At 43.5% G+C, this 17,019-nt stretch overlaps 1 protein-coding gene and 1 non-coding gene across 5 annotated transcripts in view; both read left to right on the plus strand.

The window, feature by feature from the left end:
• The window catches only part of MYRF (myelin regulatory factor), a 145,803-nt gene that overhangs the window by 71,238 nt on the left and 57,546 nt on the right, over positions 1-17,019 (plus strand). The window lies entirely within an intron of this gene.
• TRNAS-AGA (transfer RNA serine (anticodon AGA)) lies at positions 3,210-3,291 on the plus strand. Its single transcript has one exon. It is a non-coding gene; the product is annotated as a tRNA-Ser (tRNA).

Consider the following 17,019-nt stretch of genomic DNA (forward strand, 5'->3'; position numbering starts at 1 on the left):
TCCTTACAAAGCTTTTTCTGATATCTTTGTACCAAATTTTTTTGATCAAGCAAACTTTGTATTAACATCTTCCTTTACTAATTTCCTTATGGTCTTCTTGTCCTAAGTTGAACCTAAGTTTGAATTTTATGTAATATATGACTATTTTGTTTTCTTCACGTTTCATATTAGCCTAACTTTTCAGGCCGTAGAGCACTTGTCAGAGATTGTAGTGATGTTTGTCAACAGGGTCTCCAACTCCAACCTCTGCTTACAGTGGCTTCTTTCATGGCCACCTAAATAGACGCTGTCATTTTTTTTGAAAACCGATGATAATGGCACATTATGGTCCCATACTAAGAGGCTTGTCATTGACAGAGCTTCGTTTGGGCACATTTCACAAACAAGGCTCAGTGTTGTCTCTTCTGCTGAACACACTGCAGGCTGACCAAGCAATTCACTGATACAGAACTGTGCCAACCCACACAGCTGGATTGGGATGTGGGGCCAGGTGGCAATGAAGCAGATGCAGAGCAGTTTAAAGTTTCAATATCCCCAGCATTGGACAGAAGTTTATATACTGCATATGCCCTCCTCAACATTGAAATTGCAGTTCAAAAAATGGAAAATCATGGAGCTTTGGAAATCATAGGTTTATCACTAACATGTATAGGATGTAAATTGCTTATTCGATTGTTCATGCTACTATGGCCTGCAGCGTCTCCGGACTTGTCTCACATCAAGCACATTCCGATCATTGGTTGTCAGAGGAAGCTGCCAGCAGCGGATCTTGATGTTTTGCCCAAGTGCATTCAGCATGGCAGAATAATCCTCTAGCAGTCATTACCCCCTTATCCCCAGGAGCTTTTTTCAGTTTTGCGTTTTTCGCTCCCCTCCTTCCCAGAGCCATAACTTTTTTATTTTTCCGTCAAGATGGCCATGTGAGGGCTTGTTTTTTGTAGGACGAGTTGTACTTTTGAAAGACATCATTGGGTTTACCATGTCACGTACTAGAAAATGGGAAAAAAAATTCCAAGTGCAGTGAAATTGCAAAAAAAGTTCAATCCCACACTTTTTTTTGTTTGGCTTTTTTTTTTACTAGGTTCACTAAATGCTAAAGCTAACCTGCCATTAGGACTTTCCAAGTCATTACAAGTTCAAAGACACCAAACATGTCTAGGTTCTTTTTTATCTAAGAGGTGAAAAAAAAAATTCAAACTTTAACTAGTTAATAGCCGTGGGTGGATCGCGATTCCACCTGCGGCTATTGCTGGCACATAAATTAAAAAAAAAACCTGACCGTCACATCCAAACATAGACTAAGTGTGAACTGGCCTGAATCTAGAGTCACCAACTCGTATAAAGTCAAATAAGGCAGCACACTGTGGTGCCAAAACATGCAAACATGAAAATTGAACTGCATTACTGCACTAGAAATATGAAAAAATGAGAGCGTTTAGCGCATAAATTGGCCAATTCATGTGTACCTGGTAGCCACCTTAAGGCATCTCTTGTATACCAGGTCCTAAACTTTCCTTTCCTCGCTGAGAATAAACATCTTGATTTGAATGGGAACCTGTGAAACCTCTTCTTAGACTAAAATTCTCTCTCTCCGTCCAGGGGTAATGGACCTGCTGCGATTAAAACACCTGTGGCTAAGAGGTGGAGGAGTGCTCAGTCAGAAGGCTAAGGAATACAAATTTAAAAAAACTGACCGTCACATCCAAACATAGACTAAGTGTGAACAGGTGCTGAACCTAGAGTCATCAACTCGTATACAGTCAAACAAAGAAGGCAGCACACTGCAGCGCTAAATCATGCAAACATTAAATTTGTATTCATTAGCCTTCTGACTGAGCACTACTCCACCTCTTAGCCACATGTGTTTTAATCGCAGCAGGTCCATTACCCCTCCACAGAGAGAGAGAAATTTAGTCTAAGAAGAGGATTGACAGGTTCCCATCCAAATGAAGACATTTATTCTCAGCGAAGAAAGGAAAGTTTAGGACCTGGTATACAAGAGATGCCTTAATGTGGCTACCAGGTACACATGAATTGGCCAATTTATGCGCTAAACGCTCTCATTTTTTCATATTTCTAGTGCAGCAATGCAGTACAATTTTTAGGTTTGCATGTTTTAGCGCCACAGTGTGCTGCCTTATTTATTGCTGGCACATGTCAGCTGTTCAAAACAGCTGACATGTCCCGGGAAAGATGTGGGCTCACCGCCTGTGCCCTCATCAAAGGGAGGGAGTCTGACATTGGTGTACTTAAATGCCTGATGTCGGTAAGGGGTTATTAACCTCATTCACAGCAGCCGAGGATGTAAGTGCGGGGATTTCAGCAAGGCTCTCATACTCGATAATGAATAAATCAAAATGTGTCAAAAATCTTGTTCCATTTTTCCTAATTTGCAGATGACTAACATTTGTATCCATCCTATGATTTCCTTAATTCCATGGCTCGTGGTGTTGCAACTTCAATGCTGAAGCAATGTACGGTATTTATATTAATAATTCCTACATGAAGATTCTGATTTACGGTACAGAAAATAACTATTTGATACACTGTCAATTTTGAAAGTTTTTCCCACCTACAAAGAATGGAGAGGTCTGTAATTTTTTATCGTAGATACACTTCAACTGTGAGAGACAGAATCTACAAATAAAAACAGAAAATCCCATTGTATGATTTTTACATAATAAAATTGCATTTTATTGCATGAAATACATATTTGATCACCTAGCTCTCACAGACCTGTTAGTCTTACTTTATTTCAAAACAAAAATAAAGGAGAAACACATGACATGGACAGGATTAAAGTAAACCTTTCCTAAATGCAAGTTCACACGTTCAGTATTTGGTCAGTATTTTACCTCAGGATTTCTAAGCCAAAACCAGGCTTAAGTGGTGACTTGTTTCTATTATACTTTTCCTTTAATTGTTCCTCTCCTTGCTTTGGCTTACAAATACTGATGTAAAATACTGACCAAATACTGATGTAAAATACTTAACGTGTGGACATGGCTTAATACTTGGTTGCGCAACCTGTGGCAACAATGACAGCCGCCAAACATGTTTTGTAGCTATCTGTGAGCTTTTTGCACCTGCCTGAGTATAGTTTCTAACACAGAAAAGCTCTCATGCTCTTGAAAGTTTTCAAGGTTTCTTGTCCTAATTGCAGATTTCTGTTCTCTTTAAATATTTTTAACTGGCTTATATCAGTCTGAGTAGTCGTGGCCGAGTGGTTAAGGCGATGGACTAGAAATCCATTGGGGTTTCCCCACACAGGTTCAAATCCTGCCGACTACGAATATGTTCCTATAGTTTTTTAACTATGTTACTATGAACTCAGTCGAGGGGTTCAAGAGAGGCCTGGATGTCTTCCTGGAGCAGAACAATATTGTATCATACAATTATTAGGTTCTGTAGAAGGACGTAGATCTGGGTATTTATTATGATGGAATATAGGCTGAACTGGATGGACAAATGTCTTTTTTCGGCCTTACTAACTATGTTACTATGTTACTATATCAGGATTCATTGCTAGCCAGTAGAAAAGAATGGAATTTTTCCTTTTTGAAACATTCTTGGGTATTTTTGGTGTGACTTTGGGTTAATACCCGCTGTAAGACCTATTTTGTTCTACTCAAACCTAGATTTCTTAATTTTGAGAGCACATTTAGCTCGCCAATGCTCTGATAATCCACTTATTCACTGTTCCAGTAACACATTCAAGGCCCCCCAGAGGAAGGAAAGTAGCCTCACAACATTATGGATCCTCCACCATGCTTCACTGTAGGCAGGGAGCACTTTTCTTTTCAGGCTTTATTTAGACAATTATGAAAATAACAGTAATATACATTGCCAGAAAAAAAAGGCTCAGGTTTGGTTTAATTTGTCCATGAAACATTCTCCCAGAAGAATTGTCAAAGCTCAGTTGGTCTTTTGTTTTCCTATCTTAATGAGGTTCAGCTTTGTCTTTACCTATACAGTAGAACCGTGTTTTGATCAGTGTACAATATATGGTACGGTTTGAAGCAATAATTCCTTGTGACTTCTGTTCAATCTGAAGTTCTTTGTATGTTGTATGTAGTTTCTTTGCCAAAATTCAGACCAAGTTTCTTTAAGGGGTTCTCATTAACTTTCCACTTTCTACCTTGACTTGAAAGCTTGAAAGCTTCTTCACTGCTCGGCGATTAGTAAATGTCTTAGTAACATTTCAAACTGTTGAATCCGAGATGGCCTTGTCTTTGGAGATACAGAGAAAAGGATAGTCCAGCATTTCTATAAAATCTTCAAACTATAATTATAGAAAAATATATAAAATGTACATCTAGCAAGTTATGAACAAAGCATCCTTGAGGCTTGTTTCGAATCTCCAATTTTTACCAAAACTTGGATACAAACGAACATTTCACATTTTAAAATGAAGATAAAATCGAATAAAAAACATGTGATTTGTAACACGTGTTCTAAGGAGGTTCCAAAAGGCAACCGTTAAAGGGGTTGTCCTGTCTTTTGCTAAGAATCTGCAGTCTTCTGAATCCTCACAGCGTGTACACCGTGCCATGTCAGGATTCTCCGGTGGAGGTGAGAGCGGGCGGTCACTTTGCCATAAGTAGGCCTACTAGACAATCGTGGCTTCTAGGGTTGAGCGAAACAGATCGTTCATTTTCAAAAGTCGCCGACTTTTGGCAAAGTCGGGTTTCATGAAACCCGACCCGATCCCTGTGCGGGGTCGGCCATGCGGTACGCGACTTTCGCGCGAAAGTCGCGTTTCGTATGACGTGCTTGGCGCCATTTTTTCAGCGTGAATGAGCGTGGGCAGAGTGATGACATAGGTCTTAGGGTCTCTTAGAGAGAGAGAGAAGAAAAAAAAAATTCCCATTGACTTTGCATTGGGTTTCGTGTTTCGGTCGATCCCCGACTTTTCGCCATAATCGGCCGATTTCACTCGACTCGACTTTTGAGATAGTCGGGTTTCGCGAAACCCGACTCGACCCTAAAAAAGTAAAAGTCGCTCAACCCTACTGGCTTCACTTAAATGACTTGTAAGTTGTGCCGAGGATGAACATTGAAAATCCTGATCAGGGTCCTGGTCGTCACAGTGGCATTGCCTTCCTCATGGGGAGAGTGATGTCACGCTTGTAAGCGATGAAGTTCATCAATGTAATCACATGCACACAACGCATTCATACTCCAGGCCAGAAGGGGGAGCTCTGAACCTGGTTTAGGGTGAACTCCCCTATAAATACATTCTGGTCTGGAGGGAAAAAGTCAGTTCAGCAGACTGTCAGAGAACAGAGAAGAGAGCAGACAAACATAGAGTGTCAGAGGGTCTGAAGGGGCCATGTAGTCTGAGGTACTACAGCTCCTGGAGAGAGGTGACTTAGAAGGAAAGAACAACTTGTGGAAAGTGTGCAGGAGAGAAAAGGCACAGGAGAGTGAAACCGGTGGAGCAGAGCAGTGAATTGGTTACCTCCCTGGCTGGCGCAGATTACCGGTAGCCGGAAGGCCGTGGCCATGCTGAACTCTAAGTGGCATAGCAGAAACCAGCAGGACAGCTGAACTTCAAGTTACCTGTCTGCCTTTACACCCAGGAGACACAGTGATACTTATAGGGCCTGGGTCATGATAGAGACCCTGTAAAAAGGCCTGCTTCACCTGTCATACGGGTTATGTCCTAACCTTTATGGGGGACAGAGAAGAACTGTGAAGACCTTATCAGAAGCCATAGGCAGTAAGGGACTACAACACCACCGCGCTTTGAGGAAGGCTTTCATCTCTACCTGTTGAAGGGGACTCTGGATTCGCTTCCAAGGCGGCCGGCTATCCTGTGATCTGGTGCCCTGGACTGCAGTTGCCTGAAGCTTCAGTAAACCAGGTAAAGAGACTGCAAACCTGTGTCCTTGTTTTCTTACTGCACTATTCACCTGTAATAGAGTGCAGGGTTGAGTATGTCACCGCGGGACAGACAGACCAACTGTTGAGGGGAATTTATTAACAGGAGTAAGATTCTCCTCGCAGGGAGTAAACAGGGGGTTAATAGAGATAAAGCAAACAGTAAACAGTTAAGCAGAATCGAAATGGTTAACTAATGTTCTTGTAACTTATCAGTCCAGGGCGGTCCTGACTGGAGGGTCCTTATTCCAACGTGGGTACAGTCACCAGCAGCGCTTGAAGATCCTGAAGTCTCTCCTCTGTCTCCTGGGAACTGGAGACTCCGGGGTTAAGTCTTTGCAGTCTTTTCTCCTAGTGAAGCTGGAAGCAGGAAGTAACACAGCCACTCTGCTGGGAGTCTCTGTATATTAGGCTGGCAGTCTCTCTCTGCAGCAGCAATGCTACACACACACTGAACAGTTTACTTTGTCACACTCAGGGGTCCTGGCTTGTCAGTGCGGTCCCTGGGGCTGCGCGCTCAGGTCACTGTAAAGGGAACCGTCTTCTCTGATTACGGAGGTTTCCAAGTCCACACTCTCACATCCAGCCTGCACTAAGGCTATGTTCACATTTGCGTTGTGCGCCGCTGCGTCGGCGACGCAACGCAAAACGCAAATAAAAACGCACCAAAACGCTGCGTTTTGTGACGCATGCGTCCTTTTTTGCCGAAATTTGGACGCAAGAAAAATGCAACTTGTTGCGTTTTCTGCGCCCGATGCTTGCGGCAAAAAACCCGCATGCGTCGCACAACGCAGCACAACGCATGTCCATGCGTCCCCGATGTTAAATATAGAGGTGCATGACGCATGCGTCGCCGCTGCGTCGCCCGACGCAAACACGCAAAACGCTAATGTGAACGTAGCCTAAGGCTGGTATCTCAGCCTCTGTGCCCTCACAGGGAGCACTCTCTCATGGGGAGCACGGCGCTGCAGCCTGCTCTCTCTCTCTGGCGTGCTGTCCCACGCGCTCTGCTCTCCCGCTCTTTTCTGACCACACCCTTCTCTCTTCCTCTCTGCCCCCAGCAGTCACATGGTCCCTTCTGTCCAGGGCAGAAAGTCTTCCCCCCAACAACCCAGCTGTCTGACTAAGTGGTTCCAGGTAAGGAGCAGGGAAAGCAACCTCCTTACACACCATCTCCCATCTACACACTGGGAGCCCTAGGGATGTACTTCACCTGTGGGAAGTTATACCATCTAGCTGCCATAACATCACCCCAGAGGACCCCTTTAAGCAGTGACGGTCCCTACTGACCGAATATCACAGGTAGCGTGACGAACATAAACGTTAATCCATATCCCTTTTACATGGGCACTCAGGGCCACGGACCGGGTCGCCGCCGTGACACGTCCCCTTAAGTACTGGACCTGGCACCGAGTACCCCACGGCCCTGGCAGGCGTTCCATAAGCACATTACTCAGGAGGAATTTTACATGATGTACTTACCCACCTTCCACTCTAGCACTGGGAGTGACTATACAGTTGTCATACATAGTTGCCCTGCATGGTGCCCTCTAGTTGCTTCATGATGGTTCCTCCTCTGAGACCCACTTTCCTGTAGTAAAGTTCTGTGTGTTACCTGTGAATAGTCATGTGGGCGGTCCCAATGTCAGGAGAAGTCGGGCAGTCCTAACTTACAAGCTCCAGCAGCATTCGGCACATTTGCAGTGACATTTGGCTTCTTTTGCTCATGCTCTGGACATCCCTGAAACTTGCTTAGCAGCTTGATGTTATGGACCTCAGGTGTCTGATTTACTCCTGCACTAATTAGAAGCACTTCATCATATTAACCCCTTCTCCACCTTGGGTTTTTTGAGTTTCTGTTTTTTGCTCCCCTTAACTTTTTTTTTTGTTTTTCGGTCAATATGGTCATGTGAGAGCTTGTTTTTTGCAGGATAAGTTGTACTTTTGAACGACACAATTGATTTTGCCATATAGCTTACTGGAAAAATGGGGGAAAAAATCAAAGTGCAGTGAAATTGCAAAAAAAAAATTGCAATTCCACAATTGTGTTTTTTTTTTTTTTTATGTTCACTAAATGCTAAAACTGACCTGCCATTATGATTCTGCAGGTTATTACGATTACGTAGACACCAAACATGTATAGATTCTTTTTTTATTTAAGTGGTGAAAAAAAATCCAAAGTTTGTATAAAAAAAAAAAAAAGTTGCCATTTTCCAAGACTCGTAGCGTCTCCATTTTTTGTGATCTCTGATTGGGCCAGAGCTTATTTTTTGTGTGCCGAGCTGATGTTTTTATTGATACTATTTTGGTGTAGATCTTTTGATTACCCATTATTGTATTTTAATGCAATGTTGTGGCAACAAAAAAAGTGATTCTGTCGTTTTGATCTTTTTTCTCATTATGCCGTTTACCGATCAGATTAATTATTTTTAGCTATTGATAGGTCGGCCAATTCTGAACGTGGCGATATCAAATATGTGTATTTTTTTATTATTATTTATTTTGAATTGGGCGAATGGTGATTTTAACTTTTTTTTTTTATATATTTTTAAAAACCTTTTTTTATATTTACTTTTTACAAGCTTCAATAGTCTCCATGGGAGACTAGAAGCTGCAATCATCCATTGCCTCTGCTACATAGAGCAGGGCTTCAGCCCTAACATCTGACACATTGTCAGAGCTAGCTTATGCTGCATGGCAGGAGGTAGTTGTTGGTTATTATAGGAGAAGGAGGTTGGTGGATTTTTCTGTGACTATTGCTAGGTTTTGAGTGTGTGATAATTCCCATTTTGCTCATACTTTGGTTCTACCTCATCTACCACTCTCCAGTGCATTTATCTGTTGTATCTGTGAGTATATTTGCATGTTTGTTTTTTTTCGTTACCTCTGTTTGTATTACCTTGTTTTTCTGGTGTATTATGCTACACTACTACTCCCCTGTTCCCTGGGTGGGGGAAGGGTACAGACTGAAGGCGGATTCAGGAGCTAAGAGAATATGCGTGGCCAGTGTCGGACTGGGGTGCCAAGGGCCCACCAGTAACACTGACTTTGGGGGGCCCACTTTTCACCTGCATACAAATATTACACTACCCTTGTTCACAAATTGACCTATATCTCTATATTATAATAAACTGGGTAGTTGGGTTAATGAATGATGATGAGATGCTGCTTTTTTTCTGTACAGAGTGAATCAAGTGAATTATGACAAGTACTGCTCATGCAGTGGGGTGAGGGGCCCAGGTCTGCACAGGGCCCGCTGGGTAATTCCCCTGTTCCCCTAGGAGCCAGTCCGAGCCTGTACGTGGCCCTGGCATCTTCACCATCAGAAGTAATCCGGGGAGCAGGGTGAGCTAGGGCGCCCCCCAATGTTAGGGACAGGGAAGGAGCCCCTGGTCCAGGACACCCAACAACAGAGTAGTGGCAGTATGGTGGTGTTATTTAATAACTGTATAACTGCATGGCTTCAGAATCATAATTATTGGTGACTGTAAATAGGACTTTAATGGGGGTTATTTGAGCAAAATCAAGCGTTCCCAAGTAAAAATAAAACAATCTAATTGATGATCACCTTTATTTCTTGTAAATCTGCTCATGGGCTTACCCTAATCAGTGATTGACCGCCTTCCTTGTGTGACTGCAAACAGACATGACTAGATCTTGGCTTTCCTACAGATCAGCAACCCAGTAGCCAAACAGCCTGGGTGATTATATTTTACCAAACTCTCTATACTTACACATTGTAAAAAATCAGTGCGAGAGAGGCCGCTACTGCAGCCGATGCGTTGTCGCCTGTCACCAATGACTCACTTAAAATCACGATGACCCTTTTGACCAAAGATTCACTGTGATGTCATATCCACCATGATGTTTGCTCTTCCACCAATTAATGCCAAATGGGGATTACTTGCATTTTTTTTACCAATTCCCTTTCCGTTGTAAAAGAATTTCTAAATATTGCTCCCCAAAAAATAATACTAATAGTCAGATTATATAGTAGGTTGGATGTGCGGGCAGGGATGCTGGTGTGGGTGTAGATGACTATCTGTGCAGTAGCCGACCAAGGTACGAGTGTATAGGATTTGTGTAAACCATTTGGACTTCATCTGTAGGGTAGGTTCTTCTGGAGCAAGCCTTCGTCAGATGTTGCATTTCACCCTGTGTTTACATCTTTGCCGAGAAGCCTATTTCCCAGCCGATGTCTCATCATTCACTGATACACAGGGGGCGGAGAGGCACGCGGTATACAATGCCAGACGGGATTTTATAGACATGTTAATGGAATTAAGAGATGAGGTGTTTATAAGACGGTCCGATATGTAGTGTCTGTTTACAGAAGACGTCTGTTCCAGCTGTAACTGCGCATTCCTGTGTACACTGCTCCAGATACAGCGAGAGGGCATGATGTCCGCTCTACCCTATGTACCATGACATCGCCAATCAGGCGCACATTACCCCCCACACTCAGCTCTACCGTGGGATACGTTTTTACTAACGGCGAGTTCTAAGACTACTTTTTTCATATTGTTGTCATCTCTTTGTATCTGGGTTTTGGGTAACGGTAATAAAAGCACCCGAGGGTATGGTGACTTCTGGCAACCTCTGTGTAGCTATAATTGTAGCAACGTTGGCGCTCATCCACCATCCAGAAACAGATTTAACTAATAAAAGGCTGAATAAAATATCAACAGAGTTGCGTCGTTAGAGAAAACCATTTCAGAATGTGACCGCCCCGGCTAATCGCTGCTTAATGGGGTCTTGTTTATGAGGCCTTCATCCCGAATTGCTAACCAACTAATAAAATGATTAGTGTCCGCCAGAATAAAAGCAACTCATACACATCGATTTTTAGTTCAACTTGGGGGCAGCACAGTGGCTCAATGGTTAGCACTGCAGCCTTGCAGCGCTGGGGTCCTGGGTTCTACATTAATCCCACCTTGGACAACATCTGCAAGCAGTTTGTATGTTCTCCCCGTGTCAGCGTGGGTTTCCTCCGTGTTCTCCGGTTTCCGTCCACATTCCAAAGACATACTGATAGGGATTCTAGATTGTGAGCCCCAATGGGGACAGCGATGATGTCTGTAAAGCGCTGTGGAATTAATGGCGCTATATAAGTGAGTAACATAAATACTTCATATGACATGCCAAGCAGAGAACCAACCCTCCCTGACTTATGACGCCTATAATCACTAATTAGACATTTACTGTAGTCGAGGATTCTCTTCCATTAGCAGTTAGACGGAATCGCTTATTGTGATTTGTGTTTGTTTTAAGAAGTAAAGTGCTTTAATAGTAAGGGTATATTCACATACTTATGTCATGGTCCGCGATGCATAGATCGACCATGAGTATCCCCACTTGAACTCAATCGCCTCATAGGCATACACAGGTGCATCTCGCAAAATTAGAATATCGTCAAAAAGTTAATTTATTTCAGTCCTTCAATACAAATAGTGAATCTCCTATATTATATAGAGTAATTACAAACAGAGTGATCTGTTTCAAGTGTTCATGTTGATGATTATGGCTTACAGCCAATGAAAACCCAAAAGTCATTATCTCAGTAAATTAGAACACCTTTAGAAAAGGTGAACGGATGGACTCTACATGCCTGGTTCCCACCGTGAAGCATGGAGGAAGAGGTGTGATGGTGTGGGGGTGCTTTGCTGGTGACTTTGTTGGGGATTTATTTAAAATTGAAGGCATACTGAACCAGCATGGCTACCACAGCATCTTGCAGCGGCATGCTATTCCATCCGGTTTGCGTTTAGTTGGACCATCATTTATTTTTCAACAGGACCATGACCCCAAACACACCTCCCTCCAGGCTGTGTAAGGGCTATTTGACCAAGAAGGAGAGTGATGGGGTGCTACGCCAGATGACCTGGCCTCCACAGTCACCAGACCTGAGCCCAATCGAGATGGTTTGGGGTGAGCTGGACCGCAGAGTGAAGGCAAAAGGGCCAACAAGTGCTAAGCATCTCTGGGAACGCCTTCAAGATTGTTGGAAGACCATTCCCGGTGCCGACCTCTTGAAGCTCATCAAGAGAATGCCAAGAGTGTGCAAAGCAGTCATCAAAGCAAAAGGTGGTTACTTTGAAGAACCTAGAACATAAGACATATTTTCAGTTTGTTTCACACTTTTTTGTTAAGTATATAATTCCACGTGTGTTCATTCATAGTTTGATGCCTTCAGTGTGAATTCACAATTTTCATAGTCATGAAAATACAGAAAAATCTTTAAATGAGAAGGTGTGTCCAAACTTTAGGTCTGTACTATACACCAGCAGATTACATGCTCCCTAAACCATCATTGAAACCATCACTTGACAGACACCTCTAAGTGTCTGTCAAGTTTGGGTCAGGAGACCCTCGTCTACTCTGCGCATCTTGCTTATTAAAAAAAACAAAATTGGCAATCTTGCATTGGGGCTTCTTTAGACTTGTGCTTACTGTCCTCTCAGGAAGAGTTTACAGCAGTTTCCTTATCATCAGAGGCAGGATTACAATGTCTGATAACTTCTCTATACACAGCTGAGATGCAGGATCCACCAGTCACAATAGGCGATGTCACAGCTTTACCTGCCCCCTTCCCTTCAGAATGACCTTTGCACACGCTCATTAGATGCTTTAATACAAAAAAATAGTGTTAGGACCTGATTTTGATATGAGGAAAAAAAATTGCCAAAATATATTATTATTTTTTTTAACACAAAAACTGCTTTAAGTAATAGGCCATGACACTTTCCATTTAACAAGCAATTTGAAAAACACAACAGCTCCTGGCCACAGCAGTGTTCAGCCGCATTACAGCCACTCCATGTCCAGTCTGTCTGGCCTTATCCTTTGGCTGGTCCGAGAAGCACAAATTGTTCTTGCATTGATAGACGCTGCCCGGTCTCCCATTTCAGGTAACTTCTTTATAGGCCAATATAAAGCACTAAGCCCAGATTGGGGCCGCCTGCAAGTACTGTCCATGTTTTTACGTGTGTGTGGATCTGGCTTTAGACTGTGATTACAGGTGCCGGTAGTGACCCTGAAGATGATGCATCGGCGCCATACCCATAGAAAGCTACTTAGCTTTATTTCTAACTTGTAAAGAAGTGGTCAAGTGCCTGGTGACATCTTCCCCATATGTGATATGAACCGCTCTCCTTAAATATCATGATCTTGGCAAACCAGAGTCGGAGAGGTGTGGTGACATGAGGCAAAACTGGGGGGGGGGGATTATTTCTTTTTGCATTTAAAGGGCACCTGTCAGGTTGGATAAAGCTACTGTATTTGTCTGCAGATACAGGATGAATCTAAAGGGTAATATCATTGGGAAAGTGCCCGCCTGCAGTCCTGAAAGCACAGCTCCAAAGAAGAAATTAACTATTCTCCTCCCTCGAGCTGCCAGCTTTCAGTCAAACAGGAGGCTACAGTCGCCGCTCACAGCAATGTAAGCACGCTCCGACACTTTGACTGTCAGCAGGCTCAGCACTGATTCACTACTGAGCTGGCTGTCAGTCAAAGTGTCGAGTGTGCTTACAGCGAGACTATAACTTCCCTGGCACACCCGTATGACTGAAAGCCGGCTGCTCTCGGAAGGAATAAAGCTACTTTTTTCTCAATATGTCAGCTAGGCACTTTCCAAACCCTATTAACCTGCAGATTGCCCCTATATCTGCAGGTTAATAGCGTTATTTGACCTGACTGGTTCCCATTTAATGCTGGCTTGGATGCTTGTTATACTACATAGGGTATAATGGAGCCTACAGTCCCGTTTTTCATTGGTTTCTGCAGCCTCTACCTCTATCCATTATTATTTTTTTACTTTTTGACCTTGATTTAGATTTAGACTTGAGCGACATCACCAAAACAATATGTGCGGTCAAGTTGACCAAGGAACACCAGCGGCTTGTAGAAAATGCTGGGAACTTCGGCATTATTTTATGTAAATTATCTAGTTTTCCAAGGACCGTCTCAGTAATGGACAGTTATATTACAGGAACCTGTTTTCTTTCCCGTTAACCTTCCCCAATGAAGTGCTTTGAGAGGGGAGTTATCCCTGGGGGCTTCTCTGTCTGCCAGGGTCTTTTACAGGACTGGTGTGGGGGTTATGTGATTGGTGGCGGTCTAAGGTATGCATATCTCTTGTCTGGGAGCAACTGGTCTTTGTTACCAGCAGATAATAAAGAGGCTAATTAAGCTGGAATGCTAAGCGTGTGTGAGCCGGGTAGATGCGCCCTTGACTCCAAGACATATATACTATGGGAGCATGTTTGGCAGAAGAGAACAGAACTTAAAAAAACCTGGATCTTGGGTCATACGGGGTTTGTGACGTCCTGCTGCTGCGGGGTCTACTCTACATTGCCATTTATTATTGAGAGCCCAATACTTGTTAGGTTAGGAGTCCTGTGGGAACAATGGCGGTGCTTAGTTCCCCTTTGTCCTGCGGAGGGGACAACAGAAGTATCGGGGGTCCGCACATGACCTACCGCTGGATGGGCCATTGGTGTCGCCTCTTCTGAAGGCACATCATTGATCAATGCCTTGTGTAAAGTATATAGCACTGTTGTGTACATATTGAGGAAACATTTGGAAATCTAGAATTCTCCCTTTTGTTCTTTATTTTTGGAAGAAATTCTGTTTATCACGCTCTATCAGGGAATCGTTCCTTACGTGTTTGTAAATGTGATGTACTCAGGTACGGACTGGGGCTGAAATTCAGCCCTGGCATTTGAAATCACACAGGCCCATGTTTTCTCCATCTCCAAGCACCAGATGGGATATATTACTAATATTACCCTGGATAGAGGGAAAACAAGATTTACTACAAGACCAATATGCCAATATGTCTGATGATACCCGTGGCTGCTGGGGTAAGTGATGGAGTCAGCGACTTTGTGCTCCGTCACAACTCTTAACATTATGGGTGTCCTGATAACACAAATTTTGTTAACAATGCAGCAGCAAGGCAGCCCACAACCAGACCGGCCCTTCTGGCATGTGCCAGAATTGCCAAATGGCCAGTCCGGCCCTGGATGTACTATTGCCACTACAGACACATCTCCGCATGGGGGCGACATGGAATTTAAATGGTGATTTTTCTGAAAAGTTGAAGAGGTGCTCCATGTGTATTATCACAACGGAGGATGGATGGGTAATTGGACAGTGTCCCTCACCTGGATGACTTGTGTGCGGCACAACTCCGGTACGCGGGAGAGAAAGCTAAATGTATGGCTGCTGGCCTGGAGGCCAAACTCGCACCCCTTGGGTGGAGAATGGAAACTCATCGTGGATAGATGGACGGTGTATCCCAGGTGCTACTAAAAATTCCAAGGAGCATCACTATGAAAGAGTGTACTCATACTACACGTTTCGGAGTTGGTTCAGCTCCTTGCTTGGGTACAATACAAAGAAATATCTCCTCCCCTTTATACAGGTCAGAATTGACGTATTACGCAGACTTTTTCAATAAAAAACAGCAATTTAAAATGAATACATAGAAACCATTTTAGGATAAAACAAAACAAAACCCCATACACATTGCACTCTCAGGTGATGCGTTTCTGACCCACATTGTCCCTTTGACAAAGCCTTTGTCCACCATTGTTGCTACTGGTTTTTAATTTTAATTTGTTTTTAATTGATAACGTGCCAAGTACGTCAGTTGGGATAAAGGGGAGGAGATTTTTTTTTGTATTGTACCTGAGGAAGGAGTTGAACCGACTCGGAAACGCGTTGTATAAATAGACTCTTGAAAACTCATGATGTTCCTTGGAGTCTTTTCTGAGAAGTTGGAATACCCTTGAGCTTTCCCAGTTTTGATGCACTAAACCTACTGAACGTTGTATACTGAACCTAGTTGTCACTGCTGTTCTCTGAGAACTGAAAGGTTAGAGATCACAATGTCTCTCTTTGCTTTGGTGTGCACGGGTCATCACAATGTTGTGCCTAGCGCTCAAGGGCGGACTTACAAGTGGTGCAACGTGGGCAGCTGCACAGGGCTCCGAGAAAGAAGGGGGCACTCTTCTACCTCCAGAGCAGGTGGAATTTTAATTATCGGACTGCACAGGGGCCTTCTTGTGTCTGTGTCCACCCCTGTTAACACTATAAAAGAGCTTATAATTTAAAGGGTCCTGTACTTTTCACAAACACCAATTATCAAACCGAATACTAGAGCCGACATAAATTAATTGTAAATTGTACTATAAAAGCACTGTGAGGAATGTATAAGAGTATGTGAATTTTTCATGGGTGGATGAGCGCAGCACTCAGGGTTTTCGATCTTTAACATTACATTGCATATAGTACACCTATCAGGTGCCATATTGGAGACCCTTCCTTTCTCCTTAGGAGTGTTGGTGTCTGCATGTCCTGGCTGCAGGGTGACAGCGGCACGTGTGCTGCTCGTCCTCTCAATGACAGTGCAGAGGATGAAGACTCCGGTCTATTTGGGGATATTTGGCATCAGGGAGTCCTGGCCTTTGCTGCTCTGATCCCCCTAGGCTAGGGGCTTACCAAGTGTTTGGATAAAAATCTCTCTGTACCTTCTTAAAAATTTCTGGTGTAAAGTGTCTGAGCCAATGGGCACTGAGTGTTACAAAAACACATTAAGTGAAGGGGGAGTAAGGGATGAGATTAGAGAAGGGGTTGGGGGTGGGTTTGGGGGACAGGGCGACGCTGGAATGTGCAGATGTAGCATTTTTAAGCGAGACATAAGAATGTCATAATGTGCTGAACATATCCATGGGAACACTGTGCCAGCCAGCAACACTCAGGCAACACCCTGGCCAAGGACCCAGGACCTGTATCATCGCTCCGGACATGGCAAAAACATGTTGGTTTTTCTTTAAAAATGCATTAAAGACTTTATTCTAAAAAAAAATTACATTTTAATAGTTAGAAATAGCAATGATCATGATGGCTCAGTGGTTAGCACTGCATGGTAGCTCAGTGGTTAACACTGTACAGTGGCTCAGTGGTTAGCACTGCATGGTGGCGCAGTGGTTAGCACTGTATGGTGGCTCAGTTGTTAGCACTGTATGGTGGCTCAATGGTTAGCACTGTATGGTGGCTCAGTGGTTAGCACTGCATGGTGGCGCAGTGGTTAGCACTGTATGGTGGCTCAGTGGTTAGCACTCTATGGTAGCT

This window comes from Ranitomeya imitator, chromosome 9 (assembly GCF_032444005.1).
Source record: "Ranitomeya imitator isolate aRanImi1 chromosome 9, aRanImi1.pri, whole genome shotgun sequence".
Classification (NCBI taxonomy): domain Eukaryota; kingdom Metazoa; phylum Chordata; class Amphibia; order Anura; family Dendrobatidae; genus Ranitomeya; species Ranitomeya imitator.